The 9,996-nt window shown below is 32.1% G+C and overlaps 1 non-coding gene across 1 annotated transcript; it reads left to right on the top strand.

Annotated features, from left to right (window-relative positions):
* Nucleotides 1–6,259: 6,259 nt before the first annotated feature.
* On the top strand, nt 6,260–6,366 carry LOC139886945 (small nucleolar RNA R71). The gene has a single exon (XR_011772802.1). It is a non-coding gene; the product is annotated as a small nucleolar RNA R71 (small nucleolar RNA).
* The last annotated feature ends 3,630 nt before the right edge of the window (nt 6,367–9,996 follow it).

Genomic DNA, 9,996 nt, shown 5'->3' with positions numbered 1-9,996 from the left:
TCACGACGAATTTTAAAAATCATATTTTTAACATTAGCGAAATAAAGTAAATTTTTGTTTTTAAATTCACACCAAACTTAAATTTAAAATTCATAAAATTAAAAATTCATATTAAAAATTTACACCAAACATAAATTTAAAATGCATAAAATTAAAAATTCATATTAAAAATTCACACCAAACTTAAATTATATTTTTGTTTTTATACATACAAACTTATATTAATTTTTCAAATATTTACAATTTTAAATATATTAATTTTAAAAAGAAGTTTACAATATCAATTTATTATATATATATTAATTTTAAAAACAAAGTAAAAATAAAATTAAAAATCTTTTTGGCTTTTATCCCACTTTAATCAATCAAATATTATCAAAAATATGCGCCCCTCTTTTCAGTAAAGTAATTTCGGTTCCATGACCTAATTTAACTCATGACGAATTTTTGAAATATTTTGGTTGATTGATTAAAGATATTTATACCTTAAGAATAAACGGTAAATTTCGCAGTGATGTAGTAAATTTTTGTATGATATCAATAATTGCGGTTGCAAGACCTAATTTTATCAAATACCAATTTAATACTTTATAGCGAACAAATTAGCGTTTATTATCAAAAGGTTAAAAATAAAAATAAAAATAAAACTGTACATACTTACCTGTGAAATAGATTTCTTAGTGATATGCTCTAGCCCACTCATAAGATAGTCGGACTAATTGGTTTTCCATGGCTACATAGGCGTAACCTCGAGCATTCAACGTTTTTTCTTCTAAACATATGAACGGTCAGTCTCTGCATAGAGTAACAAATTCGGTATTGGAATATATCTGATTCGTCGAGCATTTTCCTTCGTATGACCATTTTCCACATTTGTGACATCTTTCAAGGTGTCGTGCTCTTCTTTTCGCTGCGGATTTTGATTTTCCTTTACCAAATTGTAACTTATTATTTTCGCATCTGGATTCTTTTCTTAGTCCGTCCAATTTACCTCTGATTAATGATGCTATTTCACTTGGAAGGGTGTCATTATTATGTTTAGTGATCAAAGCGTGTAGCATTTGACCATGGTTTAATTCACAGGAAGTCTTCATCTCGTAAAACCTAAAAAAATAAAAATTCAGAATGGGGGGAGAAGACTAGTTCTTTAGGGTCTGCTAGGGAAAGACCATTCGGATTCCATTTTCGAGAACTACACGAAAATAGAACATCTAACTCTAACAGAAATACATATTATCCTTTAAAGACTTGATTCTCCCCACACTTAGTTAGCTGTGGTGTCGAAATTGTGATTAACTTCGTTGTCAACTTCCATTGGACTATCTATGTAATGTTTAACTCTGTGACCATTAACCTTAAATTCAATCCTATTTAAATTTATTAATTCTACTGTTCCGTATGGGAAAACTCTTTTGACTATGAATGGTCCAGACCATCTTGATTTCAATTTTCCAGGAAATAGCTTGAATCGTGAATCGAAAAGAAGAACTCTGTCTCCTTCTTTGAATTCTTTTGAACTTCTGATTCTTTTATCATGCCATTTCTTCGTTCTTTCCTTATAGATCAACGAATTTTCATATGCTTCATGTCTTAATTCTTCTAATTCGTTTAGTTGACTTAACCGTAGACGTCCAGCTTCATGTAAATCAAGATTACATGTCTTCAAAGCCCAAAATGCTTTATGTTCAATTTCTACTGGAAGATGACATGCTTTTCCGTAGACGAGTCTGAAAGGTGTGGTTCCAATTGGAGTTTTGTAGGCTGTTCTAAAAGCCCAGAGTGCATCCTCCAATTTCATGGACCATTCCTTCGGATTTGATCCTACGGTTTTCTCTAGAATACGTTTTAAAGCTCGGTTGGTATTTTCAACTTGTCCACTTGTTTGTGGATGATATGCAGTGGAGATTTTATGAGTTACTCCATATCTTTTGAGAACTTTCTCAAGTTGATTATTACAAAAATGAGTACCCCGATCACTTATTAAAGCTTTCGGTGTTCCAAACCTTGCAAAAAGACGTTTTAAAAAATTGACTACAACTCGTGCATCGTTAGTTGGGAGAGCTTGTGCTTCCGCCCATTTAGATACATAATCAATGGCTACGAGAATATATAGATTATTACTCCCTCCGTCCCATATTTATTGTCACCAGACAAAAAACACACAGTTTTAGGAAATCCCACTAACTTCATTTCTCCACCAATGAAATATCTTCTCTCTCCAGATCCACCAATGAAATATCTTCTTTCCTTTCTATTTATGGAAGTGGACAATTAATTTGGGATATCCCAAAATAGAATAATGGACAATAATATTGGGACGGAGGGAGTATGAGATTTTGGAAATGGACCCATAAAGTCAATACCCCAAATGTCAAATACTTCACATACTTGAATGACATTTTGTGGCATTTCATCACGTTGACTTATTTTTCCGGCCCTTTGACAAGCATCACAGGATTTGCAAAGAAGGTGTGCGTCTTTGAAAATTGTAGGCCAATAGAATCCAGCATCATAAACTTTTCTTGCTGTAAGTTGAGGCCCATAATGCCCTCCTGTTGGTCCTGTGTGACAATGATTTAAAATTTGACTGGCTTCATCTCCAAATACACATCGGCGTATTATTCCATCGGGACAACTTTTAAACAGATGTGGATCTTCCCAGAAATAGTGTTTTATATCACTAAAGAATTTCTTTCGTTTTTGGTACGATAATCCTTTTTTAAGGAATCCACACACTAAGTAGTTTGCATAGTCTGCAAACCATGGAATTTCATTATAATCTATCTTCAATAGATATTCATTAGGAAAGTTGTCTTGTATGGCCGATTCATTTAGAACTTCTAATTCAGGATTTTCAAGACGAGAAAGATGATCAGCTGCGAGATTTTCTGCTCCCTTTTTATCTCGGATTTCAATGTCAAACTCTTGCAAGAGTAAGATCCAATGGATTAATCGTGGTTTAGCATCTTGTTTCGAAAATAGGTATCTAAGAGCAGAATGGTCGGTATAGACCACCGTTTTTGCTAGAACGAGATATGAACGAAATTTGTCAAAAGCAAAGACAATAGCAAGGAGTTCTTTTTCAGTAGTTGTATAATTCGTTTGTGCTCCTTGTAATGTCTTACTAGTATAATAAATAGGTTGAAATCGTTTTTCAATCCTTTGTCCTAAAACGGCTCTCATTGCAAAATCACTTGCATCGCACATAAGTTCAAACGGTAGATTCCAATTTGGAGTTATCATAATCGGCGCATTAGTGAGTTTTTCTTTAATAATATTAAAAGATTTGATACATTCATCTGAAAAGATAAATGGAGCATCATTTTCTAGGAGTTTATTCATAGGAGTGGCAATTTTAGAAAAATCTTTTATGAAACGTCGGTAAAAACCGGCATGCCCTAGAAAACTCCTAAATCCTCTAACATTGATGGGATGTGGAAGTTTAGCAATTACATCTACTTTAGCTCTATCCACTTCAATTCCTTCCTTTGAAATTTTATGACCAAGAACGATGCCTTCTTTAACCATGAAATGGCATTTCTCCCAATTAAGAACTAGATTTGATTGTTCGCATCTAATAAGCATTTGTTCAAGATTAACTAAACATGATTCAAATGTATCACCGAGGACTGAAAAGTCATCCATGAAAACTTCCATGCATTCTTCTATCATGTCGTGAAAAATCGCCATCATGCACCTTTGAAAGGTTGCAGGGGCGTTGCAAAGTCCAAATGGCATGCGTTTGTAAGCAAAAGTACCATAAGGGCACGTGAATGTGGTTTTCTCTTGGTCCTCGGGTGCTATTGAAATTTGAAAATATTCGGAAAAACCATCAAGAAAACAATAGTAACTATTTCTGGCTAATCTTTCCAACATTTGATCAATGAAAGGTAAGGGAAAGTGATCTTTTCTGGTGGCGTCATTTAATTTTCTATAATCAATACAAACACGCCATCCTGTTACAGTCCTCGTAGGAATAAGCTCATTTTTTTCATTTGTGATGACAGTCATGCCACCCTTCTTAGGCACGCATTGAACTGGGCTTACCTATGGACTATCAGAAATTGGATAAATTAAACCTGCATCAAGCAGTTTAATAATTTCTTTCTTAACAACATCTTGCATATTAGGATTTAATCTTCGTTGGTGTTGCACATACGTTTTATGACCTTCTTCCATAAGGATTTTATGTGTGCAATACGAAGGAATTATTTCTTTAATATCATGAATCTTCCATGCAATAGCTGGTTTATGAGCTTTCAACATAGAAATGAGTTGAGATTTTTCATTTTTAGTAAGAGAAGACGATATTATTACAGGTAATTCAGATTCACCATGTAAATAAGCATATTCCAAATGGTTTGGAAGTGGCTTTAACTCTAATGTCGGTGGTTCTTCTATCGATGATTTATATCGATATCTGTCTTCTTCTTTTAGCATTTGAATTTCTTCTGTTGTTGGTTCATATCCATTAGCCATAAGTGTAGCTAACATTTCAGTTTCATCAATTGGTTCAGTTCCTTCTCCTAAAGAACATTCTCATGTTCCTTGTAATTCTGGAAATTCTTCTAACAGTTCTGCATGTGATTCTATAGTTTGAATATAATAACATGTATCATCTGCAGATTGCGGTTGTTGCATGGCTCTATCAACAGAAAAGGTAACACTCTCGTCCTCTATACTTAGGGTCAGTTTCTTACCAAACACGTCGATTATTGCTTTAGCTGTGTTTAAAAATGGTCTTCCTAATATGAGAGGAACTCGAGAATCTTCTTCCATGTCCAGAACAACAAAATCTACTGGAAATACTAAAGTACCAACTTTAACTAGCATGTTCTCCATTATCCCTCTAGGATATTTTACTGATCGATCAGCTAGTTGTATGCTTATTCTTGTTGGTTTCAATTCTCCAAGGTCTAGTTTAGTGTATAGTGAATACGGCATCAAATTTATACTAGTACCTAAGTCTGCCAATGCTTCTATTGAACTAATACTACCCAGAAAACATGGAATTGTGAAACTTCCTGGATCAGATAATTTTTTTGGTATCTTATTCAACAGCACTGCAGAACAATTAGCATTCATAGTAACGGCCGAGCGTTCTTCCATTTTCTTTCTATTTGTGATTAGATCTTTCAGAAATTTAGCAGGCATTCCTAAAATCACATCAATGAAAGGAAGATTTACATTAATCTATTTAAACATATCCAAGAATTTGGATTGCTCGGCTTCAAGTCTCTCTTTTCTCATTTTACTCGGGTAAGGAAGTGGTGGTTGGTATGGCTTAACATAAGGTTTATCCTTAACTGTGTTATCTTTATTAACCTTTTCAACTATCGGTTCTTTTTCCTTATCTTGATCAGGTTGTGGTTCTTGTGGAGTAGGAATAGCTTCATCAGAAATTACATGTATTTCAGGTGGTTTAAGTGTAATACCACTTCTTGTGGTAATGGCTTTAGCTGTTTCATTTCGGGTGTTAGCATTTGTATCACTAGGTAGACTTCCATGTTTTCTTTCACCTATTAACCTTGCTAGGTTACTTACTTCTTGTTCCAAATTTTGAATAGAAGCTTGTTGATTTCTAAATGCTTGAGCATTTTGTTCATTGGTTTGTTTCTGAGATGTGAAAAACTGTGTTTGAGATTCAACTAGCTTCGTCATCATGTCTTCTAAATTTGGCTTTTTATCATCGGTTGGTGGTGGTTTATTTTGAAAATTAGGTCTTTGCTGATTGTAAGTATTATTGGATACTTGTTGATTACTAGGACCTTGTTGGTTGTTGTATGGAACATTTCAGTTATAATTCTGGTTTTGATTGTAAATTGGTCTTGGCGGTTGATAATTATTCTGATAATTATTTTCAGGCCTTTGGTTTAGATATGAAACATTCTCTCTTTGTTCCATTGTTAGTTCAATACTAAGACAATCTTTTGTCAAATGTGGTCCTCCACACTGCTCACAACTAATTCGTATTGAGTGGATATCTTTAGTCATCCTTTCCATTCGTCTTTCGACATCATCTATCTTTAAGGAAATGGAATCTAAGTCATGGCTAGAATCGGCTCTAGCTGCTTTAGATGATCTAACGATATCTTTTTCTTGGTGCCACTCATGTGAGTGGGAAGCAGTGTTATCAATAATTTTGTAAGCATCAGTTTCTGTTTTCTTCATAATAGAACCACCAGCTGCTATATCTATGTCTTTTCTTGTAGTGATGTCGCATCCTTGGTAGAATATTTGTACTATTTGACAGGTGTCTAAACCATGTTGCGGACATCCTTTCAATAACTTTCCAAATCTTGTCCATGCCTCATATAGAGTTTCATTTGGCTTCTGTGTGAACATAACAATTTCTCCTTGAAGTCTTACAGCTTTAGATGCCGGAAAGAATTGTTTAAGAAAATTTTCAACTAAAACGTCCCATGTATCAATCGCCCCTTCAGGTAACGATTCCAACCAATCTTTGGCTTCTCCCTTTAAAGTCCAGGGAAATAACATGAGATATATCTGTTCATCTTCCACTTCTCTTATTTTAAATAGTGTGCAGATCCTATTAAAGGTACGAAGATGTTCATTTGGATCTTCTTTCGGCGCACCACTAAATTGGCATTGATTAGTCACCATGTGTAGAATTTGTCCTTTGATTTCATAATCTGGCGCATTAATGTCTGGTTGAGTAATTGCGTGACCTTGGCCAGTGCGTTTAGCTCGCATTCGGTCTTCCATACTTAAAGGTTCCAGATTTTTCATGATTGAATTTGTTGAATCTGAATCACTAGAGGATTCTGATTTAATGGTTGGTTCCTCAACAATCTCTGTTTGAATGATTGGTGGTTCCGGAGGAAAAATTAGTGGTTCATGATCTATGAATTGTCCCTGAATATTCTCCGGATTCTCAATTGTGAGGTCGGGTTAAAAAATGGATTATCGGAAATTTGAATTGGAGTACTTGGTCGACTGGATGACGATTCTAAAGAAAACTCAACGGCGACAATATTTGCTAGATGTCTTGATCTAGTTACAGGTGGTGAACGTACAAAAGGTGGTGATCGTTTTGCTCTGTGCATTCACTGAATATCCTATTAGTTATAAAAAAGAAAGAAAAATTATATAAGTTATCCAATTAATAGACTTTTCTGATTTTGCCCACGTTTCGAATAGCCAAAAGATGCAGCAGAGGGGCAGGATTCGTTTGGTCTCAATATAATTGAGTACTGTTTGGCTCCAATAACCCGGTCCACGTACAAATCCAACTATTACTACGAACCAGAAAATTTTGATGTCTATCAATTTAACCGCTTAAAATAAATTTTCGTAATTTAAAGAAATTTAGAGAAGAAGTAGAAAATAAAATCTAAGTCCTAAAACTAGAATGGCAAGAAATAAGAAAGAAAAAGAGCGCGTCGAAAAACGTCGAAAAATAAAAGATTGAAAAATAATAAGCGTCGAAAAATGAAAATAAGAAAGTAGCGCGTCGAAATGTAAAAAGGTACTAAAATAAAAAAAACGGCGTCGCAAAATTCTAAAGCACCTAAATCTTAGTCTAAAGAAAAAACACTTAAGGGATTTTACGGCAAAGCCTAAAAATCTAGAAATAAAAATAACTATGGCAAAAACTATGACTTAAAAATAAATACGAGCGAAAAATACAAATATTACGCTAAAACAATTTAAAGGGTACAAAATATAAAAATAAACTTAAAGTTGTAAAAAGTAAATTTTTTTATAAAAATATTATTTTTATATTATTTATTTTATAAAACTATTAATTTATAATTTATTAAAACTAAATAGACTAAAAATACAAAATAAACTTAAACTAATAACTAATTAAATAATAAAACTTAATTAGGGTTAATAATAAAATTAATAATTAATTTAAACCCTAATCTTATTAATTGCTGTACGATGATGGCCTGTCAGATACGCTCATGCGATCGCATGAGTTCTAAGTTACCCAGCCATGCGATCGCATGGGCTAGGGTTTCGGGCCAGAGTTGGGCTACTACAGTACTAGGCCGAGAGTTTTTATATATATATTTTTTGTTTTGCTGAATTATATATTTATAATATATTTATATAAATTAAATAAAACTTATATTTTTACAAACTAAAAAAAAATAAAGAAACTTTATAAAACTTATATATATATATATATATATATATATATATATATATATATATATATATATATATATATATATATATATATATATATATATATTTAACAAACTATTAAAAATATATAATTTTTGTTTTTCTTTTTATATTTTCGAATATATATAAAACGTATTTTTATAAAAGCGTATTTTTTATAAAAGTACACTAAAATTTTATAAAAATCTTTTTTTTTATATAGCGTTGCGCTTCCGGCGTTTAAGCAGATTTATCCCCGGCAGATGCGCCAAAAATACTTGATGTTATGCGAGGTGTATATGAAATAACTTATATTTTACTAGGAAAAACTATTAAATACGATACAATTTTACACAAGATATTTATTTATTTATAGAATGGATATACCTAAACCTTGCTACAACACTTATAGGCAGTGTACCTAATCGTACAGTAGTGTAGTTTTTAGTAAGTCCGGTTCGTTCCACAGGGATACACTTAAACACGCTTAACGCTATATTAGTTTTAATTTATAAAAATACAAATATATATAAGTAATATTATTATTATTATAAAAAGGGGGGTTTTTACCGTTTAATGACCGGTTTGTCGATTTTTAAAACTTTTAGTCGCAGTTAAAACCTAATGTAAAATATTAAATAAATAAAAGACTTAATTTAAAGCATAAAGTAAATAACGATAATGAAATTGCGATAAATAAAAGTGCGATAAAATAAACTTGCGATAATTAAAAAGTACGATAATTAAAAGTGCAATTAAATACAATGACAATAAATAAAAGTGCGATAATTAGAAGTGCAATTAAATATGAAAATAAAGGAATTATGCTTATTTAAACATCCGTAATCATGATGTTTGACGTGTTGATTTTAGTTTATTCCCATGAGTTAATTGTTCTTTGTCCTGGATTATTTAATATGTCCGTCTGGTTTTTGTCCATAACAGTCCATCAGTCATAAATATAAAGTGCGAGTGTCCTCGTCAAATTATCCTTATATCCGAAGTCAAATATTCCAACTAATTGGGGACTTAAACTGTAACAAGGTCTTAATACTTTGTTTAATAATTACACCAGGATATCGACTGCGTGTAACCCAAGGTTTTAATACTTTGTTATCAATTATGCCAAGTGTCCTTGTACATAATTTCACCCCTGTTTTAATAATTCCATAGACTATTAATCCATTCCCGTGTCCGGTTAAATGAACGATTATTCGTACATATAAATATCCCGCCCATCGTGTCCGATCGAGTGTATATGGTTATTTATAGGTACGTCCAATTGTAAACCTTTATATTAAAATTAACAAACTATCATTTAGTTAAACAAATATAAATCCCATTAATAGCCCATAGTCTAATTTCCACAAGTGTCGTTCTTTTGTCCAAACCCCAATTATGGTACAAAGCCCAATTACCCAATTTTAGTAATTAGCCCAACATCATGATTACTTTGTTTTAAATAAGCATAATAATAACTTAGCTACGAGATATTAAATTAAAAAGGTTGAACATTACTTACAATGATTAAAAATAGCGTAGCGTTACACGGACAGAATTTCGACTTACACCCTTACAACATTCGGTAACATACCCTTATTATTAGAAATTAAAATTAAAATTAAAATTAAAATTATAATATATATATATATATATATATATATATATATATATATATATATATATATATATATATATATATATATATATATATATATATATATATATATATATATATTACGTATGAAGGGAGAAGAAAAAAGATGTTTGATGTTCACCAAAAACGCGATTTTTATAGGCATGTCAGCTGCTACAGGGGATCATGCGATCGCATGAGCTTTGCTCCTCTAGTCCATGAGA

This window comes from Rutidosis leptorrhynchoides, chromosome 1, assembly GCF_046630445.1.
Source record: "Rutidosis leptorrhynchoides isolate AG116_Rl617_1_P2 chromosome 1, CSIRO_AGI_Rlap_v1, whole genome shotgun sequence".
In the NCBI taxonomy this organism is placed as follows: Eukaryota; Viridiplantae; Streptophyta; class Magnoliopsida; order Asterales; family Asteraceae; genus Rutidosis; species Rutidosis leptorrhynchoides.
This window is presented reverse-complemented; position numbering and strand designations above follow the sequence as displayed.